The following is a 24,091-nucleotide window of genomic DNA, read 5'->3' on the forward strand; positions in this document are numbered from 1 at the left end:
TAATCTTGAAGCAGAGGAAGTCAGCAGCCACAATTAGAGACAATGTCTCCATCTGAACTTTTATATTGCTGGGGTAAATATCTCCCATCATCACATTATCTAAAAAATTATATTCCAGACCTGGCATGTCTCATGTTGTGCTGTTGCTCCTTTGTCCAGTGGGGTTTTTTCTGATCTTTCCTTCTTGAAGTAGAGAATCTCCAGAACCTTTGAATGCTAAGGTACAGAAAAGGTGAAGTGAAACATGCAGACTTTCCACAGCTCCTGTGTGGGTTAGGAGCAAGGAAAGTGCTTTAAAGCTACAAAAACTGGGGGCTGTGGTGGGTACTCCAATCATAGAAAAAATATTCAGTTTGATTTTAATCCAGAAATTTCAGAGTCTTCTCTCTGGTGGAAATATGTTGATTAGAACTATTTCCACTATTTTGATAAAGTCAGATTCTTTCCTGGCCTCAGGGCTTTCAAGCCTACTACTAAGCCATACCCTGAACAGCATGTGGGGCTGACAGCTGGATTTGGATTCCTGCTTGTCCTTCCTTTGGAATGCTGTCGATGTTCTGCCAAAAATGCAGAAGTCATGAGAAAAGAAGATGACAGCACAATTATTGTGGAGGGATACTGAGAACTGTGGGTTTGAATTCTATTTTAGTGGCCATGTGCCTAATACATAGATATTGCAAGGCCTAAGCTTTCATGTATTCAAAGTCTTGAGTAGATTTTACCCACAAGTTCAGAAAGTTTCAAACATTTCTAATTCCTATTTTATGATAACTCTTGTCCTACATCAAAATGTGGTGACGAAGAATTCTGTTCTTGCCTACCAAATTTACAAGGGTCACCCATGTTGCAATAAAAGAGTTGCACAGTTTAAGTGTGATTGCAATATGCTGATTTTATAATTAGTACTATCTAAGCTTATTCATATAAGCCAGCCTCCTAGAGCTCTAATTCATACTTGGTCTGCAAGGCAGGAAATTTGCATGCACTAAATGACTGCTCTTTAAAATGGCTAATCGTTGGGGAAAAAAATCCTTTTGCATTTATTGTTCATAGGGAACTCTGTAGGTATTAATATGGCTATAATTTGTAGGTAAAAAAATTCCATTGTAATTTAATAGATTCATGTCCAATTGGTATAAAGTGATACATTTCTTGTAGCAGGAAGGGTTGTTGCTGTAAAAGCTGATGAATTTCACTTTGTAAAAAGGCAGGTGAGGTGACATTTTAAGGTTGAAAACAGCAATTGTAATTTGGAATCAATACTTTATGCCCTAGAATAATGTAAGGTACTGTTCTGTCCTAATTGGCTGGAAGCTAAAATGTTAATGCCAAGCCAGCAGATGTATCCCCAGCCTGTAGTTTCCCATGAAGATTTGGTTTGCAAATAGATGACTTTCTATTTATGGGTAAAGTAGAGCCTAATTGTGAGTCTTCACAGTACCAGGAGCTGCAATGACTGGGACTTTAAGGGAAGTGACTGGCTGATCACAGCGATGCCACAGAGCATACCAATGAGCTGCATCAATGTGTCTGCTCCAATATGTGGAAATCTTCAGTAATCAGCAGAATGTAGACAGTAAATATCTCATTGTTTTTAACCGCAAAGTGTTGCAAGATCAGATATGGCAAAGTCTAATTAGAATAAAAGCAATGATTTCTTCTCAAATAGATTTCTGATTGAAAACTAATATAATCCAGTGATGTCCCAAGCAATAACTGTAATGCGCAGATGGTGCCAAATTGAAAGAGTAAGTGACTGAAAGTGTTGACATGGTAGATTAAAAATCCATCCTGAAAATATTTCTATTTTAAAAATCTGTACTGAAAAAGTTTCTATTTCAGTGTGTGCTTCCTGCATTTTACCTCCTGTCCAAACTAACAGATTTTGTAGTTGTGTGGTGTTTTCTGCTATAGTCAGCCCAGCCAACGTTGCACTAAAAGACAATGTTTTTGGGACAAGGAGAAAGCACACATTATGTATAAGTAATGTCAAAACTATTGTTAGTAAATCTAAAGTTTTGAAAGATTGATCATTATTAGTCCACATCTAATTGCTGCAGAAGAAGAAAAAATAATAATGCAGTTAACATTGCTGCAAACACACACACGCACGCGCACACACACACACACACACACACACACACAGTTTCTCCCCCTTTTCTGGCATTACACTTACACTTGCTACTACTCTGGATCTATTCAGTGATTTCACTCTGTGCAGTGTATGTGGTAAAGGCTGCTGAAGAGTTGTCAGTATCTGGAATCCTTTGCCAGGAGAAATGTGCTACTGAATATGTTGATGTTTTCTTCTTCATCTCTCTTGGACTGACTAAGGGATCACTTTTATATCTTTGTTAACAGACCTTTACATCTTTCTCTCTTCTTTATTGGTCTACAGTTTCAGGTTGTGTCTAAATCTACTGTATAATTTATGTGTGTAAGATACTATTCCTTTATGTATGCTAAAGCCAGTGTTGTGCAGCTCAGGATCTTTATGCTTTTTGCTGAGCCTGACTGAGCTGCTTAGAGTTGCAGGAGCCCCAGTGCCAAGCCCAGGCCCCTTCTCTTGTCTTCCTGTTTCAGTGATACTCATGCCACATCCTGTGTCTTCACTTCCCAGATCCTCTGTTCTACCAGCCCTGTATTTCTCTACATTACTGTGCCAGTCATAAATATTTCTTTTTTTGGTATAACTGCTTGTTCCTGGTCTCTGTATGAAACAGTGGCTGTTCCACACAAAGATAAACAAAAGTAAAACAAATTTGCCAAATGCAACTGATCAGTTGGAGAAACTGCTGTCACAGCTAAATTGGGGTTAAAGCAAAGGGGGTGGTTTGTACCAGACACCCTTCACATGATCTCCCTTTTTGACCTCTCCTCTTCAGAGGGAAGGAAAGTGCTTGAGAGGAGAGTAGGGGATTATCAGGAAACATCTCCACCTGAGCCCTTGGCTCTTCAGGCATCAAGTAGGCTTGAGAACCTGATGTCTGGCAACAGGAGGTCAGACTGAACAGGGAAATGGTTAAAGATGGTCATGAAGCAAGTTGCCTGCCTGCCAGCAGAGACTGAGAATTTCAAGGGACTGTTTCAAGTGTGTTAGTGAAATAATTTCTGTTTCTCTTGAGAAATCATGCTGAGTTTTCACTGAAACCCTTTGGTTCTGACACCAAACTCTGGTTTGTTTTTTTCCCCAAAGAAGTGAATGCCTTCTACAAGAAGAGCTTTGCTTTCCAAACAGCTCTGCTAGCCATCAAAATATAGAATATGCTATACTCTGGATAGAATGTTCAGTTTGAATGACAATAAAACCAGTTTGTGTGTAAAGGTAATAAAGAATGTCCTCTGACGGCCTATTTTCTGGACATAAAATGCCAGTGCATCATTATGCAGGTAAAAGCAATGCATTTTGTATGTATGTTGATGATAAATGTTCAATTAACCTTTCCTCAAATAGAAAGGTATAAACTTTTTTTAATGATCCTTTAAATAAACTTGTAACACTCCTATGATACCTGAAAGTTTGTTCTCCAATTTAACTTCACCACTACCCAGTTCTGAACTGTTTGAAATTTCTTTCTAGTTGAGAAAAGTACTGAAGTTTAAAAGTGTTCTTAATGTCTTACTAATTTTCTTTCTTAAAGTTTTTTCATTCATACAACCTTGTCAGCTATCCCCACACCCAAACATCATTTCATATAGTAGTTGAGAATATGGCTGTCAGTGCACTGAAAACATTAAATATGAATCTCACCCCTAGGAAGCTAAAGTTAATACAAATTCAAGTAAGCTTTTCATGCAAAAAACCCCTAAAAATTAAATAAAGAGAGAGTAAAAAGAAAAGCAAGTATCTTAGTGACATTTTTCATAGAAACAAACCCATTTTCAAGCTTGACCGAAATGTAGAAGTGTGATAGTGGTTTTGCAATTCATCATGAATATTTCAAACACATCTGATTTCTACACATGCTATGATTACTAATGTGTGAAGTCAATTAAGTATGCATTTAACCCTTCTTTTCTTTTCTCTGTGAGGGGCTTATGAGAAATTGAGCTTTTAAGCTAAACCAAATCCACAGACAGCATATATAGTTGCCCTGTCTTGAAAAACAGGCAAAACTCATTGCTGAAATATTCATTTCTTTTGTTTGTTGAAATGAAAATAATTTTTTATCCAGTTGCAACTATCATATATTCTTCAGTAGACACTTGGCATGAAGGTCAGCAATAAATTCTTCCTGCTGCTATGTTTTCTGGCCCCTGAAATCACAAATAATGTTCATTTTCTTTGCATTATTTCCTGATTTTATTTGGTTGAGCTAAAGATTGATTCAAGATTATATTTCTTGGGGGCAGGGAGTTGAGAGGAAGGGAAATGAAACAATTTTTTTTTTAATCTTGTAGCTGAAGAGGCTTACAGATTTGGCCTCGGTTTTCTTTTTTTATTGGAAGTGTTTGAAGAGATGCAGGGCAGACTCTTGTGTTGCCACACATTTAGGGTGAATTAGAGCAGGTGGAGGCTTTGGAGAACAGTTTGGGGATTTTCTTTATTAGCTTCTGCTGAAGCCTCACTTGAACCAACAACACCAGCATCCTACAAGCAGGTTCCTAAGGGTTCCAAATGGCTCTGGATCAGGTTTTGCACAGTGGTTCCCTGAACTCAGTTCCTGTGAAAGGCGAGGCATTCCAAACCCTGCCCATGTCGAGTGACCGTGTTGTCACCTTGCGTGGCCCTGTGAAGTGGCCAGCACGAATATTCCTCACCTGAGCCTGATCTGCCAGTGCAAGTGACTTGAAAGCCGTGTTCAAGTCTCTAATGGGAGTCAGAGGTGACCAAAATGCAGCTCTGACTTCTGTGTCAGTGAGCTCTGGATAACTAACTACATTGTTCCTCTCAGGGAGGGGAGAAAGGGCAGGATCCATGGCAGTGTTTCTGCAATCTCTCTTAATTGCTTGTGTGTGTCAGTGGGCAAACACAAGGAAGACCTGGAAGGATGTAGATGGGAAGGTTTGTTTAATTCTTCTTTTCTACTACTTTTGCATGCTGGCACAGAAATCAGAAAAAGTCCTGCTATTTTCAATTGGGTCAAAGCCTGCTTCAGCTGGCTGCCACCGTGCCTCTCTGCCTTCTTCACATGGCTGGAAGGACACACACAGTATCTGGAGAAGAATCTGGCAAAGGTATTCAGGCAAACCTTTCACAAAGGAACTGAATTTTCTTTTGGTGTAAAATCTCTCATGCTGCCCTGGCATTTTTTCTTAGTTAAAGGGGCTCTAAAATCTCATGCCCAGCTGTGGGACTATACTCTTCTAAGCAAATATTGTTGATGAAAGCTGCAAATTCTTCCTCAGGGGAGCCACATATAAGGTACAACACAGGGTTGTACTGGCAGTGAATCTGGAAAGAGGAAATTAAGATTTTTTTAAGAGCACTGTGAGGTCCTCAGGACTGTCCATTTGACATCAAAAGCTTTTTTAAGTCTTGCTAGTCTCTAAAATTTTGGAAACTGCCAAGTTCAAAGATCGTGTTCCCTGCCTTCTCCTTCTGTCTGTAGTCTCTCTGAGGCTCAGCTCTTTGAAGACATCTCAAATATCTTCCGAGGGCAAGGCAGTTTCTCTCACACCACAGTGAACAGTGAGGAAGTCCTGAAAACTCCAATACCAATTTTGACAGCCTGGCTCTAAATAGTCATAGGAACCCCTCAGGCTTTTAATCTCAGTATGATTTCTTTGTCACTCTATTCATATAAGAGAGCAAGTTGTCTAATTATGTGAATTAATAGGATTTTATAAAATGATGCTTCTTTTGTACTGGAGGTTTGCACTGGTGCCCTTTAATGTTGCATTGTAGGAAAGTCTAGTCTTGTGCAGATTCTTGTGGTTGTCTGGCTAGCTGGTAGGATTATTCAGATATTTGACATTACCCATGTTTAAAAATGTTATTGGGTAGCACAATCACTCCCAGGCTCTTCACCATCTCTTATGTCCTTCTTGGCCACCTGGCCACACTGTTGGCTCATGTCCAGCTGTCTGTCCACAGAGACCAGTACCCCCAGGTCCTTTAGTGGAAAAGTTACTTGACTTCACTGAAGATTCATAGCAATGGCAGCAGGGGCAAGCATTCTTTTTGAGGTATTTGTAGGCTGTAAATGCATTTTACAATAATCAAGAAAGCATTAGACAGGCATTTGAAATTCCACAATTTTACATGGAAGCAAGTGCCACAAGATAACAGCTGTGGATGTTTATAAATTGCACGTGGAGAATATTGTTTCCCTTACAAGGACAGACTGCAAATTGGAAAAGTTAAATTTCTAGATTACGGGAGATATTTTATTAAAAAGGAAGTGTACATGAGTTCTACCTCAGTTACATGGAATAGAGTGGGTTTGTAGGACATTTAAAGTAGAATGAATTTTTATGTAGGAGTTCTTTTTTTATAATGAAACCTTCCAGCTGCATCATAGCCCTGGTATGAAGCCCTGAAAATTTGTTTCCTAACAAAGCTAAGAAATGCTTAGCATATCAGTTCCCTTTGAATAACCATATTAATCCTAAAAATTGTTGCTTTGTGTGCTGTTTCCACCCTACCAAAAGTTAAAGCCATCCTTCTGCATCTTCCCATCTGTGGAGTGCTTTTCTATTATTATTATTATTATATTTTTTTGATTTTGCTTCAGTAATTGGTTTCAGTCCTGGATAACAAATAACAAATTCTCTCCAGGATGTTTTAAAATGCCAGTGGATGTACTTATTGTCCTCAATCAGCACAGGACCTCACACCTTTCTTTTGAGAAGAATTTTTTTCTCTTAAACTGTCTGTGCTTTCTAGCTAATTGTTATTCCCTTCTTGTTTTCTTAGCTCTTACAGTCTTGCAATTTATTCATAAGTAATTTCTTATAATAGATTGTATCCTTGTTACTTTCCTTCCATCCATAATACTACATTCTGTTCCTCTTTCTCTCCCCCTTTCTCCCTCCTTCTCTCCTTCTCGTTCACTTTCTTTTTCATTTGGTAACTGACGTGCTGTATGTCAATATTGCTGGTTAAATTAAACCATACCAAATGCAGACCTGTAGTAATACAATAGTAGTAATTTTTTGTGCCAACCATATTCAATTTAAGAACTTCTAAATTCTTTGGTGTTTATCTTCTTAAACCCCTCATTAGCATAGAAATGAGCATCTCTCATTTCCTGCTATCCCCCATCAGATAGCAAGGTGTCTCAATATTATAAGAAAGACATGGAGTTTTAGGATAGATTACATGGTTTGACAAGAGCATGCTGTGAACCTGTGGTTTAGATAAGGACTGTATTTTGATCTCCAGAATCACAGTTTTTGTTTAGTACTCACACAACTCCTACTCAGCCCGAGTGACCTAAGTGGACACTCTACTATGAGGAAGCTATTCAGTGGGGATATGGTCACAGATTCACAGAATCAGCCAGGTTGGAAAAGGTCTCTGAGGTCATTGAGTCCAACCTGTGACCATACACCTCCCTGCTAACCAGACCATGGCACTGAGTGCCACATCCAGTCTTTTTTCAAACACCTCCAGGGATGGTGACTCCACCACCTCCCTGGGCAGAGTATTCCAATGCCCAATCACCCTCCCAGTGAAGAAATTCTTCCTAGCATCCAATCTAAAACTCCCCTGGCAGAGCTTAAGACTGTGTCCTCTTGTCCTGTCACTGCTTTCCTGGGAGACAAGACTGACCCCCATGGGACTACAGTCACCTTTCAGGAAGTTGTGGAGAGTGATAAGGTCTTCCCTGAGCCTCGTTTTCTCCAGGCTAAACACCCCAGCTCCCTCAGCTTCTCCTTACTGGACTTGTGTTCCAAACCCTTCATCAGCTCCATTGCCCTTCTCTGGACATACTCCAGCCCCTCAATGTCCTTCCTAAATTGGGGACCCAGCACTGAACACAGCAATCAAAGTAAATTAAATATTGCAGAGACAGAAACACCTTCTGGAGATGATGCATAATGAGATATAAAAATCTACTCACTCTCCTGGACTAGGTGATATAAATATACAGTTCAGGTGAATATTGGTGTATTCACATGTTTTGCTTGCTGATCAGTGACCTATAATATCTAAAAGGCAACCATGCCAATGCGGAATCTCATTAATGGTATATGAGCATATAATTAGCAAATGTAAAAAAAAATGTACAAATATTTATATTTATTTTTGATGCTGCACTTTTTCTTTATTAAATGAGCTGTGATACTCTAGTTTTTTCTTAGCAATTTTGCAAAAATTATTTGGTTTCATGTTGCTATTTATTGGCTCAAAATTTGACTTCCTTGTTCTGGAGCTGTGGATGCCTGTTGTTGTAATGTAGCAATATTAAAAGAAAAAAGTTTTAAGTATGAGTCAGAAAAGAACTTTATCTCCAGTTAATGTCTAGATTCTAATGTGTATCATGTTTCATATGTGAAAGGGTGGATTTCACAATCAGTGACAGGAATGTGGAAATCTAAGACATGAGAACACATGAATGAAACTGCTGATGGGATTCACATTAGTTTTGGAGTGAAGCTGACAGCCTGGGGAAAATGTAAATCTGTCATCAGTGGCATAAACTCTTCAAGTAAAGGGAGCTATTCTAAAGCCAATTAAATCCACAGAACAAATTAGTCTTCTGGTCGTGTGCCTTCAGAGTGGGACCTGTAGAGAATTTAGAAGAGAGTTCTGCATAATTTAAGTTGCTGAACAGTGCTAGGATTGATGGCCATCTCCACAGCAGGAAGCTCCAAAGAGCAGCTTTAACTCAACTAGCACGAATCCTTCTGGCCACCTGCACCAGTGCTGGCTGCAGCAGCCACTGTGGTGCTGGGACAGCCGCATTAACTCCTGGGACAGCAGGATGGTGTGACCCATCTTTGCCGGAGGAGTGTTTCTGCTCTCTGTGAGCAGGCTGTTACTCCTGTGGCAGTGACAGACAACAGCCCTGCCCAGTGAAGCTGACTTGGGGGTGAAGGTGTAGAATTAGAGGTTCCTTGAATTTGGGTAGGCATCTGAATTGGAGCTGTTTGTCACTGTGTGATAATGAGATGTCTGAGGTGAATGCCTGTGCTCATTCAAGTCACTCACAATATTTGGCAGGTTTAGGATTTTTTACATTTCTTTTAATTTGTTTTACCAAACCAAAGACTTTTTTTTCCTGTGGGTTTTTTTGTTTGTGGTGCAGAAGAGGACGGCTGGTTGGTTTTTCTTTTTTCTTAGTGGTCAGGTGACTGTATTTGTTTTCATCAAGAAACTTAATAAAATAATGAACTGGACCCTAAGTTCTCTTTTTGAGGTTCTACTATGACCTCTGATAGCATTGCTTTTTAGTTGTTCTGACAGTACCAATATTAAACTCAAAAGCTTTTCTTGTTTCTAACTGTAAAAAAAACTTGATTTTGATCCTTTACTTTCATTTTCTTGTTGCTGAACTTTTTTAAAATACAATATAGTGGAGTCTGCATGAGAATTGAAATTGCTTACAGAGAATTTTACAGTAAATTGATATCTAGAAATACTGTATTGCTGGGAAATGGTCTATTTATCTTGGGATCAGGGCAGATATGATAAAGATATGAAACATGATCATCAGAATTCTATACCTTGGGCCAATTTCAATTCAAGGCTAAGTACAAACAAATCCCACCAACTTTTCATAGGCTGGCATTGCTTAACACCAGATGTGATTTTTATCCAGATATACTTTCTGATAAGACATAGCTTACGTTTTCTATAAAATGTTTCAGAAAAACTATATTGTACTGTGACATAAATCACAAAAAGTGAAGCCTTATGGATTCTATCTGTACAAACACAGACTTTATTATGACATAGATTCTTTGACAAGGAAAATATTTACCTATGATGCACATCTTGCTAACTCTGAATTGTGTTAGCATACCTATAATCAACGTTTGACTTGAAATCTGCCTCACAGGAGATAATTCCAAGAAATAGTTGTGATTGAGGGGATTGTGTGCATCGTTTATATATTTTATTTATCTTAAGAATATAATATTTCTATTATCTCTGTTTTCCACAGTATCCAAGTGTTTTCACCTGATGGTAATTTTTAGGATCAGATTCTGGATACTCTGCTGTTTCCTCAGTCAGGTATTATCTACTTCTACACTCTGTTCTTATTAGTGGGCAGGAGTCATATTCCTGAAAACAGAAATATCAGTCTCCAGTCATAAAAAGCCTCTGAAGAGTAGCTATGTTTATTATCCATGCTAATATAAATGTATGGATGGATATGTTTGAATCTGTCTGTGCATGGTACCTCTGTATACCACCACTGTTCTCTCTCAAGTCCAAACCTGCAAGTAGATATCACGGTGGAAGGGTTTATGATAGGAACAGCATAGAGGCCTTGTTCTGAAGAGATCCACAATCCCTTGATCACACACCCTCCTCAAGTTCCTTCCCAAACATATTTACCCAATACTCATGTTCCCATGCACCGTGGCTTGCCAGATTCTTCAGCTTGCTGCCCATTGTTGCAGTCGAGGCGGTCAAGACACAAAGCAGAGACCACAAGCAGTCTCAGTTGGCAAGGCTTTATTAGCGAACATGGCTGATCTTTTATACACTTTCCAATTGTTTACCCTTCTTCTACCTTAACTATTGGCCACAATAAGTCAATACCATGCTATTGGTGAAAAGTTATAGTGACTTCACCTAACTTTCTAAAAATGCTTCGTCCTGCTGCAAAGTGCTCTTATCTTTCTTCTCTCGATCTCCTTGGTTACAGCCTTGGAGAAAGGTCCTTATCAGTTTCTTCTTACTTCTCAGCTTCTTCTCGCTCCTTTAGCTAACAGGCCCGCTGTTAGCCCCTTCCACAGCCCATCTTCTACTTAAGGTAAGCTGAATTTCAGGGACACACTGTCTTTAAAGAGTGCACCAGGGGAAGAGCTTCTGTGCACCACAGCCTGAGAAAAGACTGATAAATATGGCACCTCTATGAGGTTTAAACCCCTTTCTCTCACACACTTAAAAAATGTTCTACTTACAGGACAGGTCAGGGATGGAGATCACATCCTTGCAGTTTAAGGTGAGCAGAGGGACTGCAAGAAAAGCAAGATCAGCTTGGACCTGAGAGGTAATGAACCTGAGGGAGCCTGGCTGGCACCTTGGTGCCTGGAGACAAGAGGGTCTCTGCTGGCAGTGGGGCTGGTGATCCATGCCACTGCCTGTGTTTTGTGTCGAGTTTCCTGAAGGGAATCCGACTGTGAGACGCTAGGATTTAGGTGGAACAAAATCTGCTGAAACCCAGCTTAATGGTGTTCACTTTTAGGTTCCTGTTTCAGACTGTTGGGGGCAGAGCTGCCAAACTGTCAAACTCTGACTCAAAGTTCTGGTTTCTGCTTACTGCTGTTTTATTCTGCTGGAATTCTGTAGTCTTTATAGCAGCAGCTCCTGATTTACAACAGCACAGGGATTACCAGAAATAAGACTTGATGTTCTCTGATGGAAAAGCCTTATTGAGTTTAATAGCATATAATAAGATTTGCTAGGATTTCTTTCTCTCTTTTTTTTTTTTTTTTTCTTTATTCCATTTATTTTACTAATTGAATCTATCTGAAGAGATGGTTAGAGAAAATCGCTATGATTTCTGTTGGGGTGACTAGTCTTTATCAAATTGCCATAGACTTAGCAAAAGAGTCCTTTTTTGTTCTGAATCCCTTGAAAATTCGGTAAGATTTTATTTTAAAAGTTGATAAAATTTATTTCTGATTAGTTTTTGCCATTGCAGATTGTTCAACACATGTATTTTCAGCTACAACACTGAGGCATTATAAAGCTTTTTGAGTCTGAATTTGATTCCAATTTAATGTGCCATAAATTCTTCCTTTTCAGTGTCTCTCTCTCTTATTTACATCAGTGTAAATGAGATGTGATTCAGTCTTGCACTGTGTCTAGAGAAATTGTTTTCCTTTATCTTAGACATTTTGTTAAATTGAGTGCTAATAGGGTACCAGGCTTGCAAAGCAAACAAGGAATGAGTATTTTCTGGTCTGAGCAGATGAATTTCCCTAAATTTGCTGCCAAAATAAATCCCCAAAACAAATGATTTATGAACTTACTGAAGCAAAATGGGTTATTCAAATAATTACTTAGTAATAGAGGAAGTTTGAGCAATGATACTTCTAATAATGAAGCTGCCTAAAGAACCTGATGCTTAGGGAGATTATGAGGGATTAAGACAGATTCTTTCTCATTCTTTCAGCTCTGCCACCATCCTACTGAGAATGCAAAGAGTAGCATGTACCTTAAATGATGAAAAAGAGAGCAGTTCTTCTCAGGAAACATAGCAAAGTTAGGGTTGCAATTTAATACAGTTTAAGCAAACCTGGAGGTTACACTTCTAAAGGTACAGGCTTAATTTACTGATGTAAATTAGATCTGAGAGAGTCTGAAAACATTAGCTGGAGGAGGCCAAGGATTACACTTTTTTTTGGGTTTTTTTCCCTCAATTTAAATTTGAGGGTTCTATAAGTTCAAAAGCCTAAAGGGAATTTAAACACGACCAAAAGCAGATCTTCAAAGCAATTAAGGCACTTAAAGTTTGTACTTAATTCCTTCTCCACAGCTAGCCTACTTTAGATAAAAGAAAACAATGCCCAAGTATTTTAATGTTGGTCATTCCCACGTGTATTTTCTATCCACAGTCCAGCGACTAATTCATACAATTCTTCATGGCTTATTCCCTCTCCTCTGAATTTCAAATTTCTGGTGAGCAAAAAAGAAAAAAGGATCACTTTTGTTGTCATTCCTTACAGTGAAGCTGCATAGGTGGAGGAACAGTTGCACATAAAATTGCAAGAGTAACAGTAAATCAAAACTAACCTGGAATCATTTCAGTAGTGAAATATTCCTGCATGATGGTAATAGAGAACTCTGAGTTGCAGCTCATAATTGTGATAAGTTTTATATATACATATGTAATTACATACATATATGTATATAATATATTAAAACCCCCACAAAACCTCCAAAACAAACAAGACAAACAAACAAACAAGCCAACAACCCCTCTCTCCCCCTCAAGGAGAGGGGAAAGGGAAAGGGAAAGGAAAAGTTATGGTAGTGGAGGAAAAGTAAAGGAAAAAGTTGTGGTAGTGGAAAGAGAAAGAGAGCTCTGGAAACTTCGTTTCTTCCTCTGTTTACTAAATAATTAACTAAACCACCATTAAAAGAATGTAAAAATCTCTACCCAAACTTGCCCGGGATATCACATTCTTCTCAAAATGCTGAAATGCTCAGTGTTAGGTAAATGTAATTGTTTATAACAGAAGGCAATATCTAGGTCTGGAAATAAACTTCCTCTAATCAGAACCAGTAGCATCACAAGGTTTCCCATCACTTCTCATTAAGTCATACTTTAAGTGGATGCAATGGCCTCTGATGGGTGACCTGAGACAACTGAAGTGTTGAGGATAGTATATATCCTCATATCCAAATAGTAATTGACTGGATAGTATATGCAGTCTATTACTATTTTTGACCATGGGCTGCCTCACAAGGGGATTTGTGGAGGGGCAGAAGTTCCCCAGCAGCCAATTCGAGACATTCAGAGACAGAGCAGCCCTGACACCTTTCCCTTCCCTTTCTGTCCCTTCTGTAGGTATCACCTCACTCAGTGCACATAGTGGTCTGAATCAGCTGTACGAGTGCAACACTATTCACATGTGCTACAACTTTCCAGCTGTTCTGAAAATGTGGGAAGAGCAGCTCTTATGCATAAAACTGTGATTCATTTATTGCAAGGCATGCAGTGAGGAATCAAAAGCAGAAGAGTGAAGAAGAGATGGGACAGTAAAATAGCCAGAGGATACTGAAAGCTCTGTAAAGAAATATATTCTCACCTTGTCTCTGTCATAGATATCTACTGCTTCCTGAGTCACTTAACCCAAACCCAAACTTAGCACACATCTTGAGTGCCCATGCTGAAGATGGGTCAGGAAGCTGTCACAACTTACACAACACCCCGGAGTGTGTTTGGGAAACATTCCAAAAATTTAGCCCATAAACATCTCACATGACTTGTCAAAACCTAGCAAGTGTCACCTACAGGTTGGCATCTCATGGAAACCATCATTTTTGAAGCACTTTGTGAAGTTTTATTTCTATTTTCATTTTATATCTGGGTGTACTGGGCTTGCCAGTTCTTCCTGAGTGTGACTGGAAGTGGATTCCCTTATGGAGGAGGGAATAGTGTCTGGTGTTGTCATGAGATGAAGGAAGGCTGTTTATTTGAATGTTTGCTCTGTGGCAGGAGGTAGCCCACAGGGTAAGGTAGCAGCAAATTGGAGCATGCAGAAATTTCTCCCTGCTCTTAGCAGTGTGACCCTGGTCCTTTTTCCTGAGGGAAAGGGAATTGAAACATTCAAGAGCTCTGTAATCTTTTAGTCACACCTCCCCTCACAGTGGGTAGCAACAGAGACAGACCAGTAGGTCCCTTTCCTTCTTGGCAGAACCTGGCCAGGTGGGACCAGGTGCCCTCCCATGACTTCTGAAGGCTGAGAGCAGGCTTATGAATTCCAGGAAGAGCTGGAGAAGTGTTGAGGCCACTGGGGGAAAAGGTGATGCTGGGAAGATAATGGGTATAAGGTTATTGAATAGCTGCTGATTAATGGAGCACATTGAAACCTGTGCATTGCATTAGGCAGGATCCTGTGGGGAAAAAATGTCATCTGATTGTGTTTACTAAAGATTTCATCATAATGCAACATGTATAAAAGAGCTGGAGGAAGTACAGGAGCTTTAAAATGGTGTTTCTTAACTGTGAATACCCAATCATTGTGGTCTTAATGGTCTTTTTAAAAGAGTGTATTTTTCTCCAGGCTTTGCAGGGATGCTAAATAGGCAGCTATTTGTAAATAGCTTGTTAAGAAGCTTTTTTTTTAGCCCTAAAAGGATGTTGTTTTTTTTTTCCTAAAGGTGGCTATTTTCCCTAAGATGTATTTCTCTCTGGAGAAGAACTGCTAGCTCAGAGCAGTAGTTCCTTTGATTTTAGCACTCTTAAGTTATTCTCCTAAGGCCAGCATTGCAAACCCCTCACATACTTGTTACTGCAAATGCTCTCTTCCCAAATGTGCTTTTGTACATCTCCTCTCTGCATCTTAGTCAACCTTAACATTTTTTGCACACTCATTAGCAAGCTGATGGTAGAAAAGAAGAAGGCATGAAAAAAACCAGTGCTTTAGGGTTACCAAAAAAGAAAACAACAACCAAAACCAAAAAAGCTCATGATGGGCTTTAGCCAGTGAAACATCTTGTATTTTAGATAAGTACTATCTTGACTGAGTTTTTGTGGACATATAAATTGAAAGACCTAAGTAAAAGATATCTGACATATATGGAATGCCATTTATTTGTTTTCTCAACAGCAACAATGCACAAAAATGATAGAATTGTGCTAATCTGGAACTCCTTAGAAAATGCCCATCAAATACAATAACAAAATAACCAGGAAGAATACATTTGGGAGGAGTTATTCATAACTAGAGTTTCCCAAACAGTATATAAAATGTTTAGGCAAGATTAGGTATGTAGTAAACAAACCCTATGTCCTACTGTGTATTATGTTAATGGCCATATACTATTGTGCAAGCTAACATAAATCTATGAATATGTATGAATTGGCTTTGCATCATACAAAAATCAGATTGAATGTCTTTGAAGAGTCCTAAATTGGCAAGTCTTACAAAGATAGATTTCCTTTGTATTTTGTCCATAGTTAAGAAAAGTATATTCTTTATAGACATATAATTTATTTGAACCATAGGGACATTTTACATGTGTTAAAATATATTAGGATGGCTAGCCTTCATTTGAAGCTCTTAACCTGGAGTGGGAAAAAAGAAGAGAAATGCTTATTGAATATGTTTTTCACATAAATGCATGGGAAGTGAGAAACAATTTTAGATATCTCCATAAAAAACTTTCTTCCAAGTGCCATTACCACATTCCGAGCATCAAGAAAATACCAAAAGTAGCACTTGGGTCTAGTGTTCAGAGGAAGAGAATACTTACTAAAAATCTACATAATTACACAGCCTGAAAATAATGAACCCCTTGAGCTGATCAAGTGTTAAAATACTTATTTAATGGAAGCATTGTTTTAAGTGTTAGCAATAAACCTGGAAGAAAAACTGTCCTCCTTATTTCAGTGTCTGAACTCTTACAAAAAGCTTTGCTTCTCTGAAAGTAAGTAGCAAAAATAATTCTGTCACCTTGGGTTCATTCAATAATCCAGCCCAGTGATCTAGAAATGAAATGCCATATACAACAGTTCATTCTGTCTCTTTAGTCTTTACAGCGTGTCTAGGAGTTAACATGCTGTGCTTAGGATTTGCTCTGTCATCATGTAAATTCTATAAATCGTAGCAATTCTCACTTCCCTTGCTTGTTAAATAAGTCAGTGCTACCAAGTTCCCAGTGTTTCCTTCTCTTATAAGCTGTTGAGTATGTTCTCGGGGAATTTAATTATCATATCAATGAAGAGGACAAAGTGCATATTAAATTATTGGATTTTCCCCTGTGTATGCCACAAAAACATATGGGCAGCACCATCTGTGTACTTATGACTACAGATTTGAGTGTTTATTGGTTTTAATCTGGAGATCAGTGTCATTTGAACCCAGATCTAGCATCAGAGCTTGCATTCAAAATCCTGGCTTCAGCCTATGTGTACATTATGTTTACAGTTCTAGCTTGTCCTGCAACACTGAAGGCCAGGAATGTGTCTGTTCCCTTCTGCTGGCTTGCATCTGTAGCAAATGGAGCTGTACAGGAAAATAATTCAGTGATTCAAAGCTATTCACTTTGGAGATCTAATTTCTTAGCTTTTTTTTTTGTGCCTGTAAAGGAATCTTCAGAGAGCTCTTCCATTTTTCTCTCTGCAAAACAACAACCATAAATAATAATAATAACAATAACAATAATAATAATAACAATAATATCTATTAGGACAATTGCCAGAAGTAATTATGCAAATAATAAGGAATTAAAGCTGTATTTAACTTGTAGACAGAAACAAAAAGTGTTCACTGTCTTTTAGGCCTTGGTCTTAGTTCCATGAAGTTCCTTTAAGACTGTAGAGGGTTCCTCCATCACTATTGTTATTGAAACTACTGGAAGGCAAAGCCTTCTCTTTTTTAAGCACTAGAATAAAGACAATTACTGCTGTTTCTCTCAGGAAATGATGCATGTGGGTGCTCCAGATTCTTTAACTTCAGGTGGTGGTGGGCTGTCATTTGCGCATACAACAACAAGTGCATTGGTTCTGGGACTTGTGCATGTGCATGATTGTACTTTTCATGTTGGTTGGAGTATCTCTCATTAATAGTATTGGTCTTTCCTGGGAAGCTTGTGATTCATACAGAAAAATATTCTTTTCAGATACCATGATCAAGTTTTCCATAGTTAGCATTCTTTTCTTGTTCACCTGCATTTTGTAGTCCTTTGTCTTCCATTTCCCAGCTGTGATGCATTCTGACAAATTGTTTTCTTCTGGTTTTGATTTCAAATGTTGGAGGCAGTGATCTTGTGCAGTGCATTGGTGCTGGAAGCTGCTGCAGAAAGGTGAATAGGAGTGCAAAAATATGAATACAATGGTTATTGAGTACAGGCCTTTTCCAGTCTCTACTGAATACTGAAAGCATGCTTAGTTGAGGAAATTCAACAATAGCTTGTTAGGAAGTTATACACTTCCCATGTGATGCAATTGTTATGTTTACTTTTCCCTCCTGTTTTGTGTAGAACATCAGTCCTCTCTGTTGAAGAGAATTTACCTTGAATATTGGGACAGCTATCAGTCCCCATTCTGGAATTTTCTGCTGAGATGCAGCAAACCTTAGGGAATGGCTATTGCATAACCTGAGGATATTAAATGGAGAGAATTAAAAAGAGCTTTGTTAGGCAGTTGTTTTATTCTGTTCACAAATTTTGACACACATACTTATTTTTAATGTTTATTTCAGTCTTGAAAGAAAACTTAAAAACTCTGTGACACAAGGGTGTACATCATGTTCTGAGGAGGGCATAATCTATAACCTCACTGGAAATTTTAATGCTCATCTTTGATATTCATGGATAAGATTTGGGCAACTATATCTACTTGTGTGTTTAAAACTGTATTCCATAATTTTTGGGGGGTTATGCCAAGTGAGGACTAGAGAATTATTTTTTTATTTGGCTTTATAAAAATAGAAAAACCACAACTGAAATCAGCCTGGTGTGGAGTGTGTAGTTGAGAGCTGCTGTCCTTTGAGTAATACATAAAACTGAGGATCTCCTCAAGTCACTTTGTATTCTTTGGGACTCAGCAGAAAAGTAATGAAATCAGCTTCTCTGTCTTGGCTGAACTCCAGGTCTGTTAATGACATATTACCTACTTAATTTTCGACGGCATCTTTGGTTATTAGGGAAGGTACAATTTTTCAGCACTTGCTACGAGCAGTAAAGAGGTAGGCATGTACTGCTAAACAATGGCTGCAATTCAAGCCACAGCTGATTGCATTTCAGAGTTTATCAAAATACTCCTACTGATTTGCAGATCACTTAATTTCCATTTAGTTTTGAGATCCTCTAGGATAAAAATGTGCTGCGTGTGGTCCTCATCCAGTGACAAATTAAATGAAGAATGCAGATCCATTACAAGCAAAAAAGAGTTTTAGGAGTACTAAATGTGCTATGTCTAAGAATATGTGCTGTTTCTTGCCAAGGTGCAAGAAAACTCAGAAGTCTTAAGATGCAATTATTTAAAAGATATTTTTAAAAAGGAATATTTACATGCAAGTGTATAAAGCATGAGTGATACTGAATGATTATATCAGTTTGACAAGTAATAGTGTTGTCTAAGCATCCTTATACATATTAAGTGATATGTTTAATGAGAAAACAGGATTAGAAAGTCCTATGAGTGCCAAAATCATGTCACTGCTAGAACATAAACTTTTGCGTTTTCTGACTCTTGTTGATTTATGGTACTAGTCCAACAAGTAGCACATAAATTGAACAACTTTAATGTAAGTGTCGGCGCATGTGCTTAAATATTTAACTAATTTAAAGCCCAGTTGTTCGTATTTAAGTGTTGCTTTGAGTGGCTTTTGCATTTCATTTCCTAGACTTTAAAAAAATAACTGCTGAGGTGAAGTAAAATAGGTCTATTTATGTTGTAGGCTAGAGCATAACTTATCTCCATAATGTGTATGGTAGATTTGGCCAAGTTTTTTTTGGCTTCAAGGAGCCACATCACCTATGTTGTTACATCCAGATCCCTGCTGTGTGCCATAGGAACATGCCAGCTATCCCATAAAGCTTTATAGTCTGTGAAAGTGTAAATTTTTAGGAGCCCTCCTTCTCCAGACTCCTTTTCTTCCTGCCTATCTCTGGAACTGCTCTGGCACCAAGCTTGCCCAGCTTTAAAAACATGTTTGGCATGTCTCTCTTAACCCATCATTAACTGAAGCATCCTGAACTAGATGGAAGGAATGGCATCAAGTGACTCATAAATTCAAAGAAAATTAAACATAAAGCAGCAGTTATTGCTGCATAACTGCTTTAAGTCCTGAAAACACTCCAGTAGGATAAGTTAAAGTGTGTCCTTAAATAGGTAAAATCCAGCTCTGAAGACAGCTAAACATATTTGTATAGCAAGATATTGCAATTTGGACAGGAAAGCGGATAGACCTTAGTCTAGGACTTATAACATGTTCCATGTTGTTAGCTGCTTCTGAAGTCTACGAGCATGAAATGTCTCATGCACTCTGCAAGCTGGAATGTTCAAGAAATTAGCCCAATCATCAATAAAATAATCAAGATAAAATTTGCCTGTGCTTCCACTGTTAATTGGCTGCCTCTTTAGTTCCTTGTCTTTTGCTCTAACCACACAGAAACAGTCTTTTCAGTCTTTGTTTTTTACTCTCTAGTCCTCCTCCTTCTCACTCAGTACCCTACAAGGGAGATGTATCTTTGTATTGAAAACTCACAAGCCACACTTCAGCCAGTCCAGTCACTTCATAGAGGTTTTTTATGATCTCAGTGAGATTCTCGTGCTCATGGAACCCTTTCACATTGTCCAGAAAGTGTTTTCTCTGAGTAATGTTTTTTTAGTGGAAACTAGAGAACAAAGGGATTTGACACACTTCGACACTGATAACTAAATTATTGGAAACAAATGAATTCCAACCTCCAAAACAAGGACTTGCATACTTACTGCCTTTTTTGAGCTAGATATAAAGACAGATTTCAGTATATTTGTGGTATGCAAAGGTTTTGCATTTATTCATTCAGCTGATTTTGGCAGTCTTACAAAAATATACTGTGCTGCATCCAAAAATCCTAAACTAAAAGAACTTTGAGGTTGCAAAGTCAAATATGTTGAAATTGGGAAGTGCCAGAATTAGGGTTGCTTCTGTGATCTTAATTTATCACCTTTGCTTGCTTTTTATAATAAAATGTACAATTATGTTATTATAGATTGTGGGGATTTTTTCCCCTAAGACCTCAGTTTTGTTCAATGAATGCCTTATTTAATATTGCCTTCACATATCTACCCCCTTGATCCTTGTATTGAATTCAAAATTATTAATTTGTTGAGGAACTTGTTCTGCAAACATTCATGAATTTAGCTCCTAGCTGAGCCTAGCTGCTATTAATATCCCTTTTTATAGGCCCAAGAAGCCAAAGCCAAGCACCTGCTAAGTTTGGGTAGTCAGCTGAAGGTGTGAATCTTCAGGCTACTTAGCATACAGGATGCTTCTTACATTCAAACCCTCCTTCAAATGTTTTATTTACAGAATTGATCTGAAAGCGTTCCCAGGTGCCTCAAATAACCATGACTGCTTACTAGAGAGGAGCCTGTGACAAATTTGTTTTCACTGATTTGCTACCTTTAAGCAGAATTGTTGGAGGGTTTATGGGATTGTTTAAGTAGCCTATCATTAAATAACCCCTTGGTTTTTAAACATCTTCCTGCAGCCTTGACTTCAGACCTAAAGCAGTTGACAAGTATCCAGGACTTGCACAAGCATCAGTCTCTTGATGCACAATCCTAATTCATTCTCAAATGGTCATCATGTTTACTGAATGGGTTGGGGAGATCCAATTTAGCAAAATTCTGGCATTCTATTATCCTAAAACCTTTCAGGGGAAGGGAAAGAGAGCTACAGTTAAACATACATAAAACCTTCTAAAAAAGAGAGCTTACTTGTATTAAAGAACTTCTACAGATTTGAAATAGAAATTTTCAGAGATTTGGCTTTTCCTTCCCTTGCTACAGAGATGACAAGGAAGACAGCTTACAAATGTAGACATAAAACCCACAGGTCTTAAGCCATTGTCCTAAACCCTGGAGATAGTACCTTGTCTTAAAAGAAAAGGAGGATCAGCTTGGATAAAAGAAAAATAATGAGTCTTTTGGCTGTGGGAAAATGGCACACTATTTTTATCTCTAAATGTAAGTATAAAGTTCAGCCTCAATATTTAAAAATTCAAAAGTTATAACCAACTGCAACAAAGGCTTATGCTAGGAAGTGTCAAATATCATTAATAAGGTTACTAGCTCCATACAGAGCATTGTGCTGTTCCCTTTAAACACGTTAGAAAAATGCTGAAATGTCACTTTATGCTTTCATAGCATATATAGCAGGGCATACCATGTAGAATAATGATACTTGTTTCTGCAAGACAGCATGTAGCTTTGTAAAATTTTGAAGGAGATCTCAAACAATAATTTTCTTCCTGCTGAGATGTTAACATTTTCTTTTTGAAGTTGAGTATCACTATTGCTAAATAAAAGGCTGAAGTATCAACCTTTTGCTACATAAGATGTTTTTGACCGCATCTTAAAAGACATATCATTAATTTATGTGGAATAGCATGCTAAGACTATTACCTTTTTCTAATTTTCTCTGTTCTTGTACTTATAGAGAAGAGAGGATTTTAGGGGCTTCCAAGCAAATGCTGCTGATCCCAGATGGATTTGAGACTGTCTTGAAGGGGTTCACGTACAGTTCAGCTCTATAGGTTAATATTTGGAATAACAAAATGGAGCTCTCAAGTAGAGGTGGTAAAAAGTCAGGGGGTGACTGAGTTTTCTGTATGCAATTGCATGTGCCCAGAGTGGTAGTGTTGTTCACAGCTTCTGCTGCTTTGGAGATTGACAAATGGCAGTGAGATCCTGGGCACTGGCATTTTTGATCAGCTGTCACTGAGGTTAAATTCAGTATATCAACTGTGGAAATCTTGAGTCGCTAATACAAGCGCTTACTTCTTTGTTAAAGCAAAGGTACATTTTAGTTCCACCTAATGAACTTTTGCCAATATGTTACAGAATGTATGTTTTAGCTGAAGCAGAAAGTTGTGCTAAGCAGCTACTGTGTGAGTTTGGTGATTGTTGAGATATTTGGGGTGGGGAGTGGAAGAAGGAGGTGTTAAATATTTTCATTACAAAGTAAATGTTTTCTCACTATTCTGCACAGTTTATTCATGATCCTCAATACCTACTGAACATTTGAGACATGGAGGGGTTTGTTAAGCCTTGAAGTGTTTTCTCTTTCATAGCATTACCTAGGCATGACAATGCCTAAAACGAGAAGGTACAAACCAAAGTGGGATAGGAAGATGTTACAACCAATGGAGTACTTCCTGTGTTGTAGACAATATCACAACAGAGAAACAGGTTGGAGCCTCCTTCCAGAATTGCAAGTCTGTGAGCTGATGCTGTAAAAGGAGTTTCTTGGGTCTGGGATGCCTTGTTTGTTGGGCAGGTGATGTTTTCTGTAGATTCCATAGCTATACAATAGCAAAAGCACTGCAGTATAACAAAATAACTTTAAAGAAGGGTTAAAGAAACAGACTCCTGCAGAATTACTTGCCTGGCAGAGGTAAAAACTCCACCTTTTCAAACTCTTGCTAATTTTTTTTGTTAAAAAGAAGGAATGAACACGCAGCAAGCCACACATTAATATTTCTCCCCCTTTAAGCTATACTAGTTCATATCCAAAACTGCTAATCTGTGTTAGGGACACCTGGAAAAAACAAAGTTTTCACTTTAAATTAAAAAGATCCAGTAAAGGTGCAGGAATATAGTTTAAAAAAACAGCCACACATTTGAGATCCATAGTTTCTGCAAGGAGGGATGGATGTAGGAAGTCTTACATATTTTTTCAGAGTTGCAAGAAGTAGTTTTCTGGCAGACTGAATGAGCCACCCTTAATTTTAAGATGATTTGGAGTCCAAAGAGGCGTCTGGCTTTTTTCACATTTTGAGTCACAGTCTCTCTGAAAATTATGATTTGCTAAAGAAATGCTGACAGGTCCTTACCTTATCTAGCATTTGAAATATTTATGGAAATGGTTTAGCTTTTATATCTATGCCCATTTCAATCTCTACAGCAACAAGGAAAAGTTTTGCTGCAATCTTAAAAATCAACCAGTTGGACTACTTTAAAAATGTTTTGCAAAACGTGAAAAGACTTGTTTAGGACTCCAATATGTGTAGACGTGTGCATAATACAGAGATACTTCCATTTTTACCTGGGTCATAAATTTTTCTAATGTCACAGCAATATTCAATTACAAAAATTCAAGCAAAACCTTTTATGTCCAAGATTTAGGCCTAGCTGAGTTTTCATGACAGATCTTCAAAGGCAGTACAAATTGAAAGTTTGGGGATAGACATATAAAATTTCTCTTAATAACAGCTTATGGAAAATGCTAATGAATGAAATATTCTGGGAATCAAAATATAGTTGTACTATGGATGAAAAAGCTAATTTTCATTAATAGAAGGATAAATATTTTTCCATAACCAGAAAAGTACCTGATGGAAAATTATATTTATCAGTCAGATAAAGATTTTAAAATTCTTCTCATCTTTTATGATATAAAGATTTAGCATCTTTAAGTAACAAAAAAAAAGAAAAGAAAAATATAAAAAAAAAGAAGCACAAAGCTGTATCTCTGGTCTAAGGTATACTGGAGGCCATAAGTATGGTTATCTTTATGACAATTTAAATGTTGAACAGACTTTCCTGAGGTCCATGGTGTATCTTATCATGTGTGACAG

This window comes from Melospiza melodia, chromosome 2 (genome assembly GCF_035770615.1).
Source record: "Melospiza melodia melodia isolate bMelMel2 chromosome 2, bMelMel2.pri, whole genome shotgun sequence".
NCBI classification, from domain to species: Eukaryota; Metazoa; Chordata; class Aves; order Passeriformes; family Passerellidae; genus Melospiza; species Melospiza melodia.